Source organism: Protomyctophum parallelum, assembly GCF_964188405.1.
Source record: "Protomyctophum parallelum genome assembly, chromosome: 1".
NCBI classification, from domain to species: domain Eukaryota; kingdom Metazoa; phylum Chordata; class Actinopteri; order Myctophiformes; family Myctophidae; genus Protomyctophum; species Protomyctophum parallelum.
Window position 1 is genome coordinate 85,727,540 of NC_139697.1, and position 19,450 is coordinate 85,746,989.

Sequence of the window (19,450 nt, forward strand, 5' to 3'; positions counted from 1 at the left end):
GGTTAAAAAGGAATAACAATACAAAGGAATTTCTAAAAAGGGCATATTCATTGGCTGTTTGAAATGACTGCGTAGGAGAAATAGGCTGAACAACTTTTCAGTCCCACCATGCCTACTATAGGAAAACAAGAGAGGGTAGTTAAGGACGTAGACCCGTTTGGAACCTCACCCTCCGCTATGAGCTCAGAGAAGAGGTTCTGTGTCTGGATATCCCTGCATAGGTAGAAATGGGTCGAGCCCCTCAAAGAGCAGTGTAGAAAACCCTTTTCGCTGTATCATATCCAAAAACTAAAGGTATTTCCTGAGAGCTACAGATGATAGAATTGTTTTTGGAGCGGGGTGAAACAAGGGCTGAAATAGCTTTTGTGTGTGTTTTCCCAATGCAATCTTACGGAAGCAGTACTACCCAAGCGGACGGGGGTTGTCTGGACACAGGCTGACTAAATAAGCTATTTAAGCGGTTGTTTCATCCCGCTCCCAAATTTTTACTGGGTGGTAAAAATCATCTGTTTTCAGCTCTCAGGAACATGCAGGATAACATGTTTCTAAAATAGAAGTCCTCCTTCCTACAGTGTGTGCACGCACACGTGTCCTAGATCCTACAGCAGTCACTAAGCAATATTGGACCCATCAAAAATCCTCTTTCTTTAAAAAGCGCACACAAGCCTCTCTCTCTCTCTATAAAGCTGTATTTAAAGGGACCACTATGTTTGAGCGTGAATTCTGATTGGATCATGAATGTGTGATGAACTGATCAGCTGAGATGTGGATGAGAAATAGGAAGCTAGGCTGATTGATACAATCAGCTGACTGACAGATCAAACATCCTCTCCCTCTTTAAAAAGCGCACACGAGCCTGCCTCTCTCACTCTCTCTCTCTCTCTCTCTCTCTCTCCCTCTCTCCCCCTCTCCCCCTCCCTCTCTCTCCCCCTCTCTCTCTCTCCCTCCCCATCCAATATCCTGGAACATTTCTCATCATAATTTCCAGTAGAGTTAGGAGTTGCATGAAAAAGCAAGGGCCTCAGAGGATATCCTGTGCATGGTGACGTGATTTCCTGATTGTCTCTGTGACTGTTACACACCAGATCCACGGCCCGTTGATTCCTGTCTGGTAGCAGACACAGTATCAGGGGGACTGTAGATGTGAGTGAGGCTCTGCTCAGCTAGCAGGGTCTTTCATTCATATCCGTCACCCTGAGAGGACATACAATTGGTCCAAATATAAAGTGCCATGGACTACACGTATCATATCACATCATATTTTGCATCATGAGTACTATACAGGTGGGCTTGGAGTAAGGAAGAAATCACACCCGTGTGAACTGAGTGGTGCAACTCCCCTCTCCCACCCAGTTCAATGATTGCGAACGCAATGAGCACTAACTATGAGACCCTGCAGATCATGTCTGTCTGTCTGTGTGTGTCTGTCTGTCTGTCTGTCTGTCTGTCTGTCTGTCTGTCTGTCTGTCTGTCCCGCTGTGACACCACCCGCCCGCCACCAGAGGTCGCAGCTGTAGCGCGCGCACACACACACACACACACAACCACACACACACACGAGCTGCGTTCGCTTCCCGCGTTTGCACGTCTTACTTGTATTATGCCTATAGTACATTCACGAGTGCAGTACTTGCACTTGACAGAGCTATTCAGGGTATCTGGGTTGTAAAGCCAGACACCTTGGTTTGTATGTGTTGACATGTTCTTGATCTTGGATATTGTGTCTTGCTTGAGTGCTGTAGATTCTGAGGATTTGGGATCGTTGGAGATACCGCGTGCATTGCTTGGTATCTGAGGTTTAGAGGCTGGGATCTGCCTTTTATGATGAGTGCAAGTCTAGTGTCACGATGATATCACCACTGTGTATATCCATCTCTGGGGTTTCTACATTAAGCTGATGTCAGCGCTGGATATCAATATCTTATCTCCATATATGGGACTATAGGTTATCCCCATATATGGAGCTCAAATTAATGATATGATGCTATAGTACATTCACCCAGTTCAATGATATGATGCTATAGTACATTCACCCAGTTCAATGATATGATGATATAGTACATTCACCCAGTTCAATGATATGATGATATAGTTAGTACATACACCCAGTTCAATGATATGGTGCCACTTTTGGGACAACACAGCTTCGGCCAAATGGCACAGGTTGCTTAGCAACTAGTTGCGGGAAGCAGCAGATCCTTAAATTGTCTTCCTTGATGCTCAGTCGGTAGCATACCATGTTGCTCCCATAAGCACCACCTGAGTTCAAGTTGGTCCAGACAGGCTAGCCTGGTCTCAGGGAGGTTGAATATATAGATATATCTTTTTTAAATTAGTGTTAATTAATCAGAATCGAGGCAAAAGTTTGATTTTGATTTGAGGTCATGGTGATAAGACCTCATGCGCTTTAGAACATGCATTAGCCTACTGTACATTCACCCATTCCTACACGCAGCAGAGGAAACATGCACGCACCAGAAGCTTGCTCATAGGGATGCTAGGAGTCAAGTAGTTAATACCAGTAAGACGCCCTGAGGGCGAGGTCGCGCTGAATTATATGGAGATCCGGGTGATGATAGTCAAGATTTAACGCAAGTGTGACTCGCGTTGTGGCAACCACACTGGTTATCATGAGACTGTCACTACAGTATATGGCCATACTGTATATATGGAGGCGTGAGTGACGGCGCGACAGATGGATTTTGCAGGTTTTCATGTTCTCATGTCCATGAAAAATGAAATAAATGTACTGTAATAAATCAGCGAGATGACGTTATCAATTTGCTGCCCTAAACAAACATTAAAGTCCATAGACTTGGTTGGCATAAAATGACATTATAACTACCCTAAACAAACATTAAAGTCCATAGACTTGGCACTTGGCTGACACAAATTATATCATAAAAACATAGACTTGGCTGGGGACGGGAGATTTATAATTAAGGCTCTAAACAAACATTTTGCTCATATATAGAGATCATCAATATGACATCAAAGTACTGACACCATAGACTGGCTTCCAAGTAGAGATGCAACGATACTGATTTTTCAATTCCGATCCGATCCGTATATTCATTTTGAAATTTCCCGATATCCGATATTTGCCGATCCGATATTTGCTGTAGGCTACATAGCAAAACGAATAAATAAAAAATAAATAAAAAAGGGGATGTTTATGGTTAAGTGTTTAACCTGTAAAAATAAGAATATGAACTGTTTAACCTGTAAACCTTAAGGGAATGGCAACCTGTTAATTAATACTATGGATTATTATTATGTGCAAAGGTACATTTCTACCCCTAAAGTGATGCCTGCATGTAACCTGTTAATTCATTCTATGGTTTATTAATAATAATAATAATAGTAATTATTATTATTGCTATATACACGTGGTACCTTTTTACCCCTAATGAGATGCCGGGAATCAGCTGCGCTATCATGTGACAAAAGCCTTGAGCCTTACCGACAGAACTCGGGGAGAAAGAAAATACCTCAGGACGTTTGTTATGGTGCTAGCTGGTGTTGTGTTGCTACTTTAGTTTGCAAACTCTGTCTTTGTCTTAAGAATTGCACTATCAGTGTTTGAGCTTCTGACAACAATGTCATGGTTTGATAACTGAGCCAATTATATAAAGACGGATTTTACTGCGACGACGACGTGCGCTTATTCTTCATCATCATCATCATCGTCATCACAGCAGCATTTTTTTCAATGGCAATAATAAAGTTACAAAGATTGAATCACATAGCGCTAAACAGCACGTGTGTGCAGTAAATATATAGCAGAAGAATGGAATACAAGAGCAATCTCATCACAACAATGTCAGAACGCAGCTAGATGATAGGCTCCACCACACAACTGAACTGCGCAAGCACTTGACTGATCCGTGCGACGACGGGTAAACTTTATACTTTTATTACTGTTAAGTCTGTAAGTGATTCCATTCTCTTGCATATTGCACCTTAGTGGGGCTTTTTTCTATAGTCTCTGTTTGCAGTCTGTACATACTGGAGGTTGGATTCGCTCACTGCACTGTCTGTGCAGGACGGACTGTAAACATTAAACACGTGTCCCCCTCCTCTATCGGAGCGTGTATTGGTGGCATCAAATCCGATCTCCGATACATTAATTAAGCTGGATCGGAGGCCGATACCGATATAATATCGGATCGGTTGCATCTCTACTTCCAAGTAGTACTGCACTGATGGGTATTTCATACACCTTACAGGAATGCACCAAGTACTGCACTGATGGGTATTGCATACACCATACAGGAATGCAATCCCAATGGGCATTGCCATAGCTTTTCCTAAACCCAAGTAAGTTGCCCAGTCATGCTCGATGCACACAGAAAACAAACAAGTACAGTACATGCATCTCTGTGTGCATGCACATCATGTAACAATAGGATATGGTGATTGGTGACAGAGGTAGATATGGCAGTTGTGACAGTAATTAGTTGTCCATAGTATTGCAGACCAAATAATGAACAAAACTAATAACCACAAAAGACAAAAGTCAATATTAATTTGTGTGTATGCTTGTACACAATATTGTCTCAAGGTTTGTCCATTTCAATCTCCAAGTACCCCTGATAAGTTAGCTAATGTGCCAGTAGCCAGTAGCAACCGACAAACAGCATATTTAGAGTAGTCTGTCTCCCCAGACCCTACACAGGCAGCATTCCTTGTGTTGCGTTTCCATTGTCTGCTTGACCCATGAGGCACTTCCTCAGTTTTGCTTAATTACCACAACCTATGAGCTATTGTTAAAATAAATATGCCTTTTTTGATATAGCCTACTATTATAAAAGCTTAAACCACACAATCAGATTTTTTGCTTGGTGTGGTATAACAACCCTATACCATGTCTATGAAGTCTAATGTCTTGGTATACAGTTGGATATCACTCTGTGGTTAAGAACAAAACATACTATACAATGTCGGTCAAGGATAATGTATAACAAAATGACATGTTTAAGGTGAACTTCAGGAAGACAGGCAGAGCTGCACAAAGATGAGACTGATCAACTTGATGAAAAGTTCTCAAGCGTTGCATAGCAACCGCCTTGTTTGTGCAGGCAGACAGTTCCTACTTTCTGGTAGAATTATTTCTTCTGTTGAACTTATTGTACGCTCAGGAAAGAGAGGGCCATCAACCCAATAAGAAAGCCACATTGCACAAACCTATCATTGCTTATCAAAGTCCATCGGAAACCTCATACTCTATCTCTATATTTCAACTTACAGTATGTTATTTTGTAAATTACTGCCATGCTGTGTACTACAGTGTAGTGTCGCACAGAAGTACCAAACATAGCCGATCTACAAGGCATTCACATGTTGTGAGCTTGCAGATCTGCTATTTTTTAAATGTCTTTAAGTGAAAGTGAAAGTGATTCAGTGTGTATGTGGGTTTTATAAATATTAAAGCAATGAAAAGTATTAACAAGAGCTTTTAACTACATTGGATGCATTGGAACACAGGTTGTTTCCATAATGATAAGCAACGCTTTTGGACATACAAGGTTTCCACCCGACAGCGCCGATATGTTGCAGCATCACATTGAACACAGTGAGTTAATTCAACAGGGCATGCATGTGTGCAGGAGTCTATTGGCTGCAGCTCACCAGAGAGTCGCCACCTGCACTATTTATAGTCCATGGACATTAAAGCTAACAGTGTAATGAGAAACCACAGGCCTGCTTCTCCACTGGTAATTAGGAACACAGAAAACTCACAACCTCCACATTGGAGGAAAAAATTATATACTGTAGCCAGAAACAGGCCTCGATTAACTAACGGTTTAGCTGCTGCAGCACGGGGCACTGGGGGGGGGCACCAAACGGCAGGGAGAAAGAGAAAGTGAAAGAACAAGACTGAACTACTGCCGCAAGCGCCGTAATTTAGAAGCAAAGGCAGCTGAAGGAGCGCTAAAATGGTGAAATGCGTAGTGAAGCGCGGTGCATCGTCAATTTTCCACGCTGCATCCCCCCCCCCCCCCCCCCCAACAAGTTCATTGTTAATTAATCATTAATTAAGCCGTAATAATTACTATGTATGTCTGAAAGTGTTACCCATTTATCTTATCTCTTGCCTTTGTGGTAAGTCATAATGTTGGAAAGACAATTAGAGCACTGAAACCTTGCATTGCTTAATGTACTGTAGAAGTACTATTAGATGCAAGAACATGAATTATCCAGTAGCAGCACATTTCTTATCTTATTTCCTCTCTAAGATAGATGGATATAGAAAAGGTATTACTCTCCAAGAAGATGTTTTGCTATCAATTTGAAATCTATTAGGCTTTAAAAATAAATATATATGCATGATGTACATTAAGTTAATTCTCTATGGAAGCAGACTTTATTTTTCATTGGCTATAGTTTTCATTGGATAAGAGTTTTGATTCCCTGAAGGCCTTTGAAGACTGATTGCATTTCTCGAATATTATTATCCAATCAGATGTGTTACTACGCTGTGGCCTGCATAACATACCAGTGACTGTGTCCTACAATTATTGTTGATCTTGAAGGAAGCCTGAGGACCGAAACATCATCAAAATAAAAGAGAAGTGTGTATGCAGAGTGTGTGACACTTTTTTCCTACTCTCGGGGAGTTGGCGAAGAACACACTAAGTGCTGCTGGCAGGCCTCACCCTTGTTGGTATGCAGCCATTCTGTGCACTGTTGAAGGTTGCTGTTTTCCGCTCTGTGTGCCTCCAGTCTCAGCCAAGAATTCTACCACAACATCCACAGCAACCATGTTTTGCGGCCAAGTTTCGTCCATGTTTGACATGGCTAGTTCCTTCAGCCGTGAGGTTGCCCATGGTGAAGCCTGACTTAGACTTACAGTTGCGTGTGCCGGGTGTCGCGGACATTCAATCTACAAGCTCACAACGTTGATCTGTCAGTTTAGGTGCGTAACACCTACATACAAGTTACAATTACAACTAAGTATAAATCAGACAGTTTAGCTTGCACTGGCGTTGATTAAACGAGTAAATTACGAGACAATTAAGATACATGTACAGTACTGTGTATATTTATATTCCCTAGCAATCCAGTCAGTAGTTTTTCAGAGATCTCATTTCGACCAAGGTGTTGGACCGAAGAAATGTCCTTAGGGCTTAAAAAAGAGCAGACGCAAACTTACTGATGAAAAATAGCATTGATTCCTGTAGGCACTGCCTCCTCATAACAACTTCTCCCTTGAGTCTAGGCCAATTATAGGCCTTGATAGCAGCTAAAGACTATGCCTTGAGTGTTGCATAGCCATGCACATGTACCTCTCCCTCTTAAAAAGCAGACATATCACCAATAACAACAACACCTAAGCCCAGCTGGCAGCTGCACAGGGTTTCCTCATCATAACTCCACGGGTCCACCTGCAGTCACACCTCTTACCACTAGGACACAGGGACAGACCCAGGGACAGACCCAGGGACCCAGCCACACACATAGCTGTCTATAGGAGTGGTTGCACCACTCAAAAATCCTTCTAGGTGCAAGGCTCGATGATACATCAGAAAGGGAAGAAAATGCCAGCACTCGATACATTTTCCTTTTCACATGATTTTTTATTTACCTCTGACGAGCAAACAGCGAACAAGATTGTATCTCATATATTAATACCTCACTTCCTGATGTCTTTACACAACCTTGCCACCTTGCCACCATAAAAACAAACCTTTAAAAAATATATATTAATTGTGCTCAATATTCTTAAAGCAGCACTGCCAAGAATGCCAAGACCATTATCATCCTGCAGAATGATTTAGGCTGAATTCATGTTTAAAAACTATTGTAGAACACAATTGTGACCACCTCTGGCAAAATGGTCCTCATCTCGCCTAGAATGAAAAGGAACTGAAAATAACTAAATAAATAAACAGTTTGAATGTTGAAGAAGGTTTTCATTCCAACAGATTATTGATTTGGGCAAATTTAATTTATAAGTCAAAGTAGGCTTGTTTTTTCGGTAACTTTAACACTGTTTTGTGGGCGGAGAGGAGCAGTTCCGAGATTTGCATGTAGTTTTCGATTGGTCTTTGGAATGTCTTTGTCCTCAGGTTTCATTTATTTTTGGTAAAGTTGGCCCCCTCGCATAGCAGTGGAATCTAAAATTAACCAGACAATGATCTGAGTTGTGTTTCAGCAAAATCGTAAACATTGACACAGCTCAGTTTGTTTCCTCTTGGCTCTTGCTGTCGTTAATTTATACAACAACCTAATTTGGTTCATTTGTCCTAGGCAGCTGATGGTGAGTGACAACTGACAATACACTAGGCATTAATGTTACAAAGCATATTGAAGGCTTAATAAGGTTCTAAGTAGGCCTACAGTTCAAATCCATTTAGATACTGCACTGATTGATTGATTGATTGATTGATTGATATGTGATTTAGAGTATTGAGATAACAGTGAAACTCTTATCGAAACTGCCATTCTAGTATGTTCTCTAGTTGTATTTACTTGGACATGTAATAATTATAGTGATCAATCATTTAGCTGATGAACATCTGGAACTCCCAACCACTTCTGTAGAAAGTAAACCAACCATGTCTGTGTGTGTGTGTGTGTGTGTGCGTGCGTGCGTGAGTCCTGACTCCTATCCTCCCGTCACCACTCACAGAATCTGCTCTTGAGCTCTGTCCTCACACCATAGCGCCCATGCAGGCATTCCCAATTACAACCTAAAATGTGTCAACATGCATAAATCATTCACGCACTGGCACTGCCATGGTTAGCAGATCTGAACATTAGTTAACAGCCTGTCTAATTATGTTATCGCAACCAGCCATTGTGTTATTCTCCCCGGGGACTGCGCTTCAGGCTGTAACGTCACTGCCCCCCCCTCCCCTCCCCTTCACCAACATCCAATAGAATGTAATTACTCGGTGGGAACAAAACAAGATGCAGCCTGCAGGATATTGACAAACAGACATGTTAAGACGTCTTTCAAAGCAGAAGAGCAAACATGGGCCACAATGAAGTTCACCACTCGAACCACAGCACTTATCATTGGATCGATCACATTCGGAATGCTTAGCATAGTGTGAATATTAAGGCACTGGGAGGCTAAATTATATTTTATATACAGTAACGCAAAGAATGCTTCAGACTCAGTCACAATCCAAAATTCCAGTTTCAATTAGCTTGGCTAATGAAATATTACACATGAGGAAAACACCATTATGTCACCCGCATTGTTCTTTATTATTACATGGCACATTTTCCACTCTACCAGCTATTAATCAACGGAATCAATTACTCTGACAGATTATGTCGACTCAAGCATGTGTTATATACTTATACACCCATGCTTCAGACACAATCTGGGAGGAGATCCAGAAATGTGAAAAGTGAAAGTGAGAGAGTGTCAGAGCAAGAGAGAGAGAGAGAGAGAGAGAGAGAGTTAACAAGAATTAACTACAGAAAGAGTTCACAGTGAGACGTTCAGTTTCTTTTCCCTGTATAGGATATACACAACAATATTGTGACAATATTGTTTCAGTATCAACACTGCAATGTACACATGTGCAACACTGACATTGCAAAGCATAGCTAAGGCAAATTGCAATTGGGTCAGTCATGTTGTACTTTTAGTACAACTTTTACGCCATAGAAAATTAAGACCAGCAAGGTTCACATTTTACAGTCCACGTACTTTCACAGAGGTATCACGTTGAGTCAACCAAAGTATTGAATGACTTCCTAATTTCCTCTTCTAAAATTGCCCAACATAAAATTATTTTCTGGTGAAATTATGTAAATCCTGTTTTTCCTGTTGCTGTACATGCAAAAACAGCTATTATCACAATGTCGCAAATATGGGTTTGGTTCATGTCTGAACATTCCCTTTGCGTGCTGCTCTGTCAGCCCTTCTCCCATCCAAAGGCAGACTGCATTCTCCTACTGTGGTGAGAAATTCATTGGGACAAAGAAGCAGCGTGTGTAGCACCACTGAGGAGAAAGGGTATCCCGGCTCATCTCCCCCACCCTTGGCAGAGGCCCAAAGAAGACACTTACAGGTCGATTTTGAAGGTGCGGTTTACCAGGTCGTGATACATAAATCGGCCTCGCTCTGCGCACATTCGTATTATGAAAGGCATATCGGCCCGTGTTGAACGCACTCGGCCCGTGTTGAACGCACACACATTTGGCATACCGCGTCCCTGAATATTTTAGCATTGTGGGAGTGTCCATATGTTAATTATTCTCGCTTTGCGCAATTTGCTATTAAGCCCCTTGACCTAAAGACACTCAGCGCATAACGATTAGACGTGGGTCTGACCACCTCATAAACGCAAAAAGCACTGTTTGATTTGACACTTGAGCGGCTCTGGGAGACTGGTAGAGTGTTGCCATGTCTGTTTATTAAAAGCGGCTTATTTTTCTGTAAAGTTGCTTTCTGTGTGATTGCTTTTCTTGTTTCTAAAGTGGTTATTTGGGCTTTTCTACTAATGTTGTTTAAACCAGTGCAAAACAAGCACATTCCCATGTCAAGGATCCCCAGATGAATGCATTTGCCCAACTAAGGACAGCTAATCCAAAAATTAAATAAAAAGATTACTTTTGAAAATAGCAGATCTATACCAGCTCACAATGCATCACATTCATTCATTAAAACTATGAACTCTGACTGCAGGGGGATATATAATGATCATTATAACAATGTGCAAGAACATATTTAAAAAGAAGGAAGAACTTTATATTTGTGGACAATCAAAATATGTTTTTTTATTTTAATGTGGTGTCATTCAAATTAATCTGGATATGGCAGACTCACTATTTAGAAAATAAAAACATGGCACTTCATTTAAAATAGGTTACAGACCCCTGTTATATGCGCTTATTTTTATAGACCCATTTACTTGTTTCTATGAGACATGGCAGTTTTGCGTCTATTTTTAAAAAATGTTGAGATTAGAAACGGCCATAATTCTTTCATTTCTCAACCTTAAAAATAAATAAAAACATCTCCATAATCCGTGGGAGATGTGCTTTCATATGCTGTATCACACCCGATTCAAGTCTTCTTCAATAAAATGCTACGAGCGAACTCAGCGAAGACCATACCATCGGGGCCACAGCATTACAGCACGCATTCAACTCATTCCTTGACTTGAATGAAATAAAATATAATAAACGTTATTTTACTGGTGTTTTTCAATAGAAACAAATAAAGAGCGTGTGTAGGCTACTGTGTGCAAGTGCAACAGTGCATATATACATGCATGCACTAGGCTATATTTCTTCCGTGTCGGGATGGTGATTGAGCTCTTCAAGTTCACAGCCCGTTTGGTCTTTCATAAAAAAACGTTGATATTAGCCTATAAACACTCATGGTTCTCTCATTTCTCAACCGTTTTATTAAATGTAAAAATCTCCATATTCCTTATGAATCTTGCTTTCATTCGCTGTATGGTACATGGTTCTATCGTTATCGAATGAATTAATTACGCATGGATTGGCAATTTGCCAATATGCTGCTATCTACTCGCAATTCCATTCCGATCTGAAAGGTGGGTCTGTTCTTTTGAGGCATAAAGGTGACAGCATGCAGTGCAATAGGAATAATTAACCCAAATGTGACAAAGGCATGTCATGTCTTCTATGGTGCCAGCCTGAAGAAATGTCATACCACGACCCCCAAAGTGCGCATTCCGTATGTGACATCAGCTGACTGGTAAAGAGAATAGTACGGACATGTTGATTGGGTACGTCTCAAACACGCCTTAAACACACCCATGACTAATTCAAGGCCGTTTTGCGCACTCCGCGGGGTGTCAAAAGCGCTTCTTAACATGCCCAAAATTGCAATATGACATACTACACGCCCCCAGATCATAATACTGTAATTAGATTAGTAATATAGAAGTAAGTAACATAGAAGTCCTAAATCGACCCCTTAGAGGCGTGGTGCTAAATCACAATGTAATTTCATTGATAATAGTGAAGGCTCTAGAGAAGGTTCTCTCTCAAGGTCTGACTGTGCATACATTATGCTTGTGTCCACTCTCCGCCAGGCCAAGTTGGTTACGGTGAGCCAGCATTGTATGAGTGTTGAAAATCTGTACTAGTACTAGTAGCAAAAAGTGTGTTTAGTAGAGAATTATTTATGAAGGAATTGTAGTCAGCCATGGACTTCACGTGTAGTTTTGTGTGTGAGCTACTATTGGTCTTAACTTAAAGGACAACTTTTTTTTTCAACCAAGGTTCATGTTTTAGGTTGTTATTAGAGAAAGTTAAAGATGAGTGTTAAATTTTTTACATTGGCTGCTTTCTTTCGTTTTAACAATTTTAGCTATTTTTGACAGGGGTACGGGAGCATTCGAAGTGTCTAAATATGTATTTTTTTACATGACCCTTGTTTGAAAAACCTCTGGATTTTTGTTTTAAAATACAAAATACTATCCTGTTTCTGCAACAGTGCCATATGCACCTCTAGTGCGTAGCCTATATGAAGTGGCTAGTTAGTGTTATGTTATGGTGAAGTGGCTAGTTAGTGTTATAGTTAGGCACATTTTGGATGGAGGTTCTTGGCCAATGGAATATGAAAAATAGTACAGATTCGTCTTGATCACATGACTATAAAGATAATGTGTACCAATTTGCATGATGTTTGGACAAAATCTGTAGGAGAAATATAAAAAAAGTATCAATGTGAAAACATTTGGGGAAGAGGTTCTGCTCTGGCCTCCAGGGAGTGTTTGTGCACAGTTTTCCGTCAATCGGGCCAACGATGCCGAAGATTAGCTGTACACATACATACATACTGTATGGCCACACAGACGGGGACACAGACAGACAGGGGTGAAAACATAGTCTCAGCCATGTCTTCGGCCGGGAGGAAGAAAATAAAGAAAATGCTGTAAGAGATTGTAGGTGGTCCTTGGATAGAAACATTGACACATTCACTTACAATGTCCCCGGAAGAATAAAACCTCTCAAAGGACAAGAAAAGAAAATCCCCCCTTATCTTCAATAGTCCCATATTGACTTGATGCATATCTCCACTCCACCACACAAGTGGGGATACGGGAGATCGTAGAGGCGAAAGGGGAGGAGTGGCTCAGCGTTGGCCGTGTCTGTCCCTGTGGCCCCCCTCACTATGCACGCCTGGCCACTTGATTTAGCTCAAAGTAATGTTGGTGGGACTATGCTCTCGGGGGGGACGGGGGGGTTCAGGGAATGACAACTTATATGGTGTTGCAAGAACTGACGGGGGAAGAAAATGTGCCATGAAATGAGCAGGAAATTGTGGGTTTCGCGTCATTACGACAACTATTTGCGAACGCAGTGAGCCACTTACTATGACAGCAAGGGCTGAATGTCTGTGTGTGTGTCTGTCCCACTGTTACACCACCCGCCCGCCACCAGAGGGCGCAGCTGTAGCACACACACACACACAGGGCGCAGCTGTAGCACACACACACACACACACACACACACACACACACACACACACACACACGCACACGCGCACACACACACACACACACACACACACACGCACACACAACCACAAACACACAAGCTGCGTTCGCTTCACGCGTTTGCGCGTCTTACTTGTAGTGGGGGAAGCAAAATCATGAGTCGTTTTTAGGGGCTGTCAGTCTGGAAGTAAGGTCGCCACCTGCAAGCTTATTCTCCATGACAAGGGTTGTCTTACGGGTGGGGGGAGGGATATGCCACATCACCACAGGTCACTGAGGCCCCAGTGACCCCATGACAGTCCGTCCCACCACCCCTCCACTCCTGTCCGTCAAGCTGTCCTCCCTCAGATCACCGCTAACCGCATGTGACAGTGTCTTTCCACCCCGCCTGTCAACTCAAGCTAAGCACAGTAAGTCTGTCGGAGAGAGCCTTCTTGCCTCTGTGCTACTGAAGTGAGGTTGTATGCTACTGATGAACTTGGTGCTTTTCACGTCTGAGCATTACTGATGGCTTTTGTCAGAGCTCTGGATTTCCTCCCATACAGGCAGGAGTGACAACGACGCTGTGCAGTGGTGAAATGTGGGGCCACCTGTCACCTGTCAAACACACGCACACGCGTGCGTGCATGTGTGTGTGCGTGTGTGTGTGTGTGCGCGCGCGAGCATGTGTGCGTGTGCATGTGTGCGTGTGTGTGTATGGGATACATGCGACAACGCACATTGGGAAAGAGAATGACTATTACTTGGATTAGATAGATAGGTACTGTATATGAAAATATATGCATTTTAGATGTAAACTAGTTATTACAGACAGTTGTGATGATTTTAATAGTGGAGAGACCGTCTGCTTCAATGGACATATTTGCCTTAGAAGGCGAGGTTACCTTCCCGAATATGTCGGTCGCGGATACAGTCTCTCCAATGAACTGCAGTGACCAATGAGGTTATACGTATCTGTGTGCGTGCGTGCGTGCGTGCATGGGTGTGAGTGTATGCAATGTTTGTGTATATTGGATGTTCTCATCAATCTGAGCGGTATCTCCGCTGTCCCTGCCACTCTACGTGTTAACTGAACATTGTAACCTCTTTGCATACAGACCTCAACTCCATATTCTGAATCCTAGCATGCCTATTCTGGGGGGGAAACACTCGCCAAAAACAGTCAACACATAGTAAGCTTGTAGATCAGCAATTATTTGCGTTGCCAAAATAGGGCCCCCTATTCTTAACAGGATGCACAGTAGTGCAGTGGGAGGTAGTATACACAGTTACACACATAACACTCTTATCTGTGTTCTAGGCACACAGAGGTCTCCATCTCTGTGTGTGTGTGTGTGTGTGTGTGTGTGTGTGTGTGTGTGTGTGTGTGTGTGTGTGTGTGTGTGTGTGTGTGTGTGTGTGTGTGTGTGTGTGTGTGTGTGTGTGTGTGTGTGTGCGTGCGTGCGTGCGTGCGTGCGTGCGTGCGTGCCACGTGCGTGCGTGCGTGCGCTCACACAGCTCAGATAGTCAAACACACAGCTTTGAAAATGTCCCACAAAAACAATGCTTGTGGAGATGGAGCCACGTGACACAAGGATAGAGGAGTTAACAATTGGAGAGGAAACAAAGGGGGGGGGGGGGGGGGGGGTGTTAGGAGCAGTGGTGGAAAGGAACTACTTTGAGGTACTACTAAATTTACTTGAATATGTAAATGTTTTGATACTTAAACTCCTACTGAATATTTCTACACTGTGATATTGCTATTTTGATTTAAGTAAAACATCTGAGTACTTCTTCCACCACTGGTCAAGAGATCAGAAAGAAAGAAATGTTGGCAAGGATGACACCTCCCATATTCTCTGTCGTCTTTCTGTCACACCACCTCTCTAACGATAGCATCATTCCTAGTTTTGCGTGGTCAGACCCATCCATTCCATTTGGGTGGTCTGAATCACAAGGCCTCAGGTAAACTGGGCTGTTGTAATCGTTAATCCATGGTTGGTTGGGCTGTGGTTGCTTTGGTTGGTTTAAAAATGCATCTGTCATGCAGCCGCTCATGCAGTCTGTCATGCAGTCAGCTAAATTGTAGCCTGTTACAAATCAGGCCAAGGGGACTACAGTAGTGATGCACGTATCGTTGCTGTTGGGCAGAAAATGTTTTATGTTTTATTTAATCTTCGTAAATGAATGCCCCAGGCCATCATACAAGAGTGTGACGCATAAGTAGTGAAAATAGACGATTTACAAGCTACACAGCTTGTAGCTGATCTAGAAGGTATGTATGTCTTTGTATTGAGTTTGTGCTTGAAATGTACTGTAATTCTGCAAACTGTTAATAAATATTTCAATCAATAAATTAATGTGTCACATTGCAAAGCGTTGGGAGCTTGTAGAGCAGCTATATTTGAAAACTAAAAGTGGTTAGTGTCTGTCGACTAAACAATAACTCCATTGCATCAATTTGGAACACAGGTTATTTTTTATATTTCCTGAAAAGTAACGGCTTTGGAAACCCAAGGTTTCTACCCGACAGCAACGCTATGCTCCCGTTGCCTGCTGCAGTGCACCTGGTCCAATATCCCCACATGTATTTCCTACATGTACTTCAAGAGCTCTGGCTTAAGGGCTAAACTCTGTCCATTGACCTGAGAGCTGTAAGGAGCCTCCACGAGACAGGGCAGAGCTGTAAGGAGCCTCCACGAGACAGGGCAGAGCGACGACTTCTATTCTGAAAAATGTGCTGTAACCAGTAAAGCAAATAGTATCTGGGCGATGAAACATCACTGAACAATACTGTGGTAGTGGGGCCAACCCTAGGGGAGAGGGGAACATGCAAATTCCACACAGAAAAGCCCTTTCGCCAACCCCGCCTACTGTAGGTGAAAAATAACCTGGATCCAATGTAGTAATTATTTAGTCACAAGCTCTTGTTAAATACATTAATTGAATTGAAGATTCTGTCCAAAAATCCCGCACATCGTTACACAGTATCTCTATAGTCATGTGCTCAAGACGGATCTGTCCGATATTTCATATTCCATCCTGATTGGCTAACATTGGCTTCCAAAGTTTGCAGTATTGGCCCGTTTTGGACAAAAAGCCTCAAATCATGAACATCACATTAGCCTGTTATAGAGCCACCAACAGGTGGATCTTTGCAAAACACAAAACAAAATGCATTGGAACAAAATGCCAAGAAAGTCTCCATTTACGCAATGTGGCAATAAAGCTTTGAGTTACAAATGCAAAAGGACCTCTGTGTTTTAGTGTATCGGGGGAAGGATTGCGATATTAGCCTGTATCCATTCATCACTCAGGCACTACAGTATGAATGAGATGTTTTCATGCCCATCCTTTATATTGCCAAAAACAGCCATTTTCCTGCACAAAGGCAAAATGGGCTAATGCACTGCCCCAGAGCAGGAACATAACAAGTGTATGGATTGAGAAATAGGGATGCTAAGCCTGGTAGACAGGCAAATAGAACATTTAACAGAAGGGGGAATCAATCACTGAGTCAGCATGCAGAACAATGCATCGCTGGTTTTACTCAGTGCAGACATGAGCAAAACATAAATCAGAGAGAGTGAGAGACAGAGAGAGAGAGAGAAGAAAGAAAGAAAGAAAGAAAGATTAAGAAAAATTGGAGTGAGTTATAATTAAACTAAATTGGCCTACTGAATTAACTGAAATTGATTAATCGTACAAAAATCATCTAATTGACATTTACTGTTTCATAAAATACACAATCGTAATCAAAATCGAATTGTGAGGTCAGGGATTTATGGTTTCACCACTCTTCAAGTAATTGGACGCATTTAAAAAGGTGGTTCAACTCATCAAGCCCCACCCCTTCACCTGAATCTATTCAAATGCTGACAAGTGCAATTTATATATATATATAACACATTTGTATAAACTCCTTTGAACCTGAATGGCTAGAGTTCAACAGTTTAAAGGTGTAGTGAAATGAAAAAGAAGTTTTTCACACTTTTAGACCATATCCGTGGTCATCCTATGGCCATACCTAACAATGGATGCCAAAAAAATGTGAAAATTCTCATTTCTGTGTGTTTTTATATCAAAGGTCCATAAAAACGATTGCATTATTTATTTATTAAAACGAAAACGTGCTGCGTGATGACGTGTAGAGATACACATCGATAAAAGCCAATAACAATGAAGCTCACCCGTTTAATTCCCCATTACTGCGCATCCATCCAGCACAGCTGCTATTGATTACAGAATACTCCGTTTTTATTTCCATTCCAGATAACATCCAGGCAGTGTATTACTCGGTTTCAACTAAATCATCACGCTAAAATATGTATCTGAAAACATTATAGGGTAGAAATAAGCCACATAACAGTAAACTGGTACAGCTGGCCGACCATATGATTTATAAACAAACACACACCACGCTGTTGCGCATAGCATTAGCCACCGTCCCTAGCTACCGTCCCATCGCCTGAAGGGATGCGACGCTCTGATTGGTTCAGAAACTTCAGACCGGTGTTTCATGTTGAAACACCATTTTCATGTTGTTCACCATTTCCGTTTCACTACACCTTTAAAGGTTTTCTGACCACAATAGCACCCAAAAAAACAGAACTTTGACCATTCAGTGGATTTTCTTTGGTCTGGGGTTTTCTGAATAAGTGCTCTGATTTGCCTGTGGACAGTGATGTAACGGTCCACAAATCCCGCCCCCTCTCCTCCCTGCACCTCCCCTCCCCTATGCTTCAGCCCCTGGGAGGGGGGGGGCATAGCAGGGGCGATGATTGACAGACAAAGTGCTGGCTGAAATAAGTCGTTTTTCCATTGCATCTGAGAAAAACACCTGCCATGCATACTGGAGTGGCTTTTTCTTGTAAAACATTTGAATACACTTTTGAAGGACCATGGCAAAGACTATAAATGTTGTTAAAATGTTTAAAATAATGTCATTATAAGGTCCTTGCAGACTGAATGCTTTTGTCCCCTGAAAAACAGCACTAAAAATCCGAAAAACACAGCAGTGTGCAGGAACCTTTTGAATGGCTGCCTGCAGATAGACACAAATACAATGTGGACACTTTAATAGGCGGCACAGACCGCCTAAGGTAGTTCTCAGAAGAATACACAGTCTCCATGCAGTATGTGGGTTATGGCCTTAGCAGAATGATATGTCACAGTATGTTATACGGACCATGTGTTTCGGCTGTTTCGGCTGTTATAGGCAGTTTGTGAGAAGGAGGTGCCATGTGTATCCTTAAGTGAACATGAACTGTCAACCCCGTTATATTTGTTTCCTTGTCAAATGTATTGTAATCTGTGGATTCAAATAAAGAAATTGAAATGTGTGTGTGTGTGTATGTGTGTTGTGGACACAAGAGAATGTCATACACTGCTTGCGCACACATTGTTACCCACATGCTCACAATAACACACATAGACAAACAAGTATGCACACACATGCATGCGCACGTGCGCGCGCGCGCGCACACACACACACACACACACACACACACACACACACACACACACACACACACACACACACACACACACACACACACACACACACACACACACACACACACACACACACACACACACACACACACACACACACACACACACACACAGCTGTGTATTGGCAAGAATCTGGTGATATACACTATACAGGTGTTACGATGATATGATGGATTCATTGGATTGATTGGATTGTGATACTGTGATATCTGCTATATAGTAATGCAATAAAACTGTATTGGGAAACTGTTATAGTATAAAGAAAAGTACACCATATGACCTTACGCTGTTTTCTCTGCTGTTCTAGTCACTGCATTTAATTATTTAGATGTCATCACCAGACAGGTGGTGGTACTAGGGTAGGCGGAGATCTCTAATCGTCTGGCTACGCATCAGCCGTAATGTTGTCAGTCAACAGCAATCTGCAATAGCATCGCTTTGTTATCAACACGAGAGAGCTGTAATTCTGGGGAGCTTGGAAACAACAGCTCACTCTGAAATACTGCTGACCTCAT

The 19,450-nt window shown here is 42.1% G+C and overlaps 1 protein-coding gene across 8 annotated transcripts in view; it reads right to left on the bottom strand.

The window, feature by feature from the left end:
• Window positions 1-19,450, bottom strand: part of auts2a (activator of transcription and developmental regulator AUTS2 a) — a 369,856-nt gene that overhangs the window by 306,382 nt on the left and 44,024 nt on the right. The window lies entirely within an intron of this gene.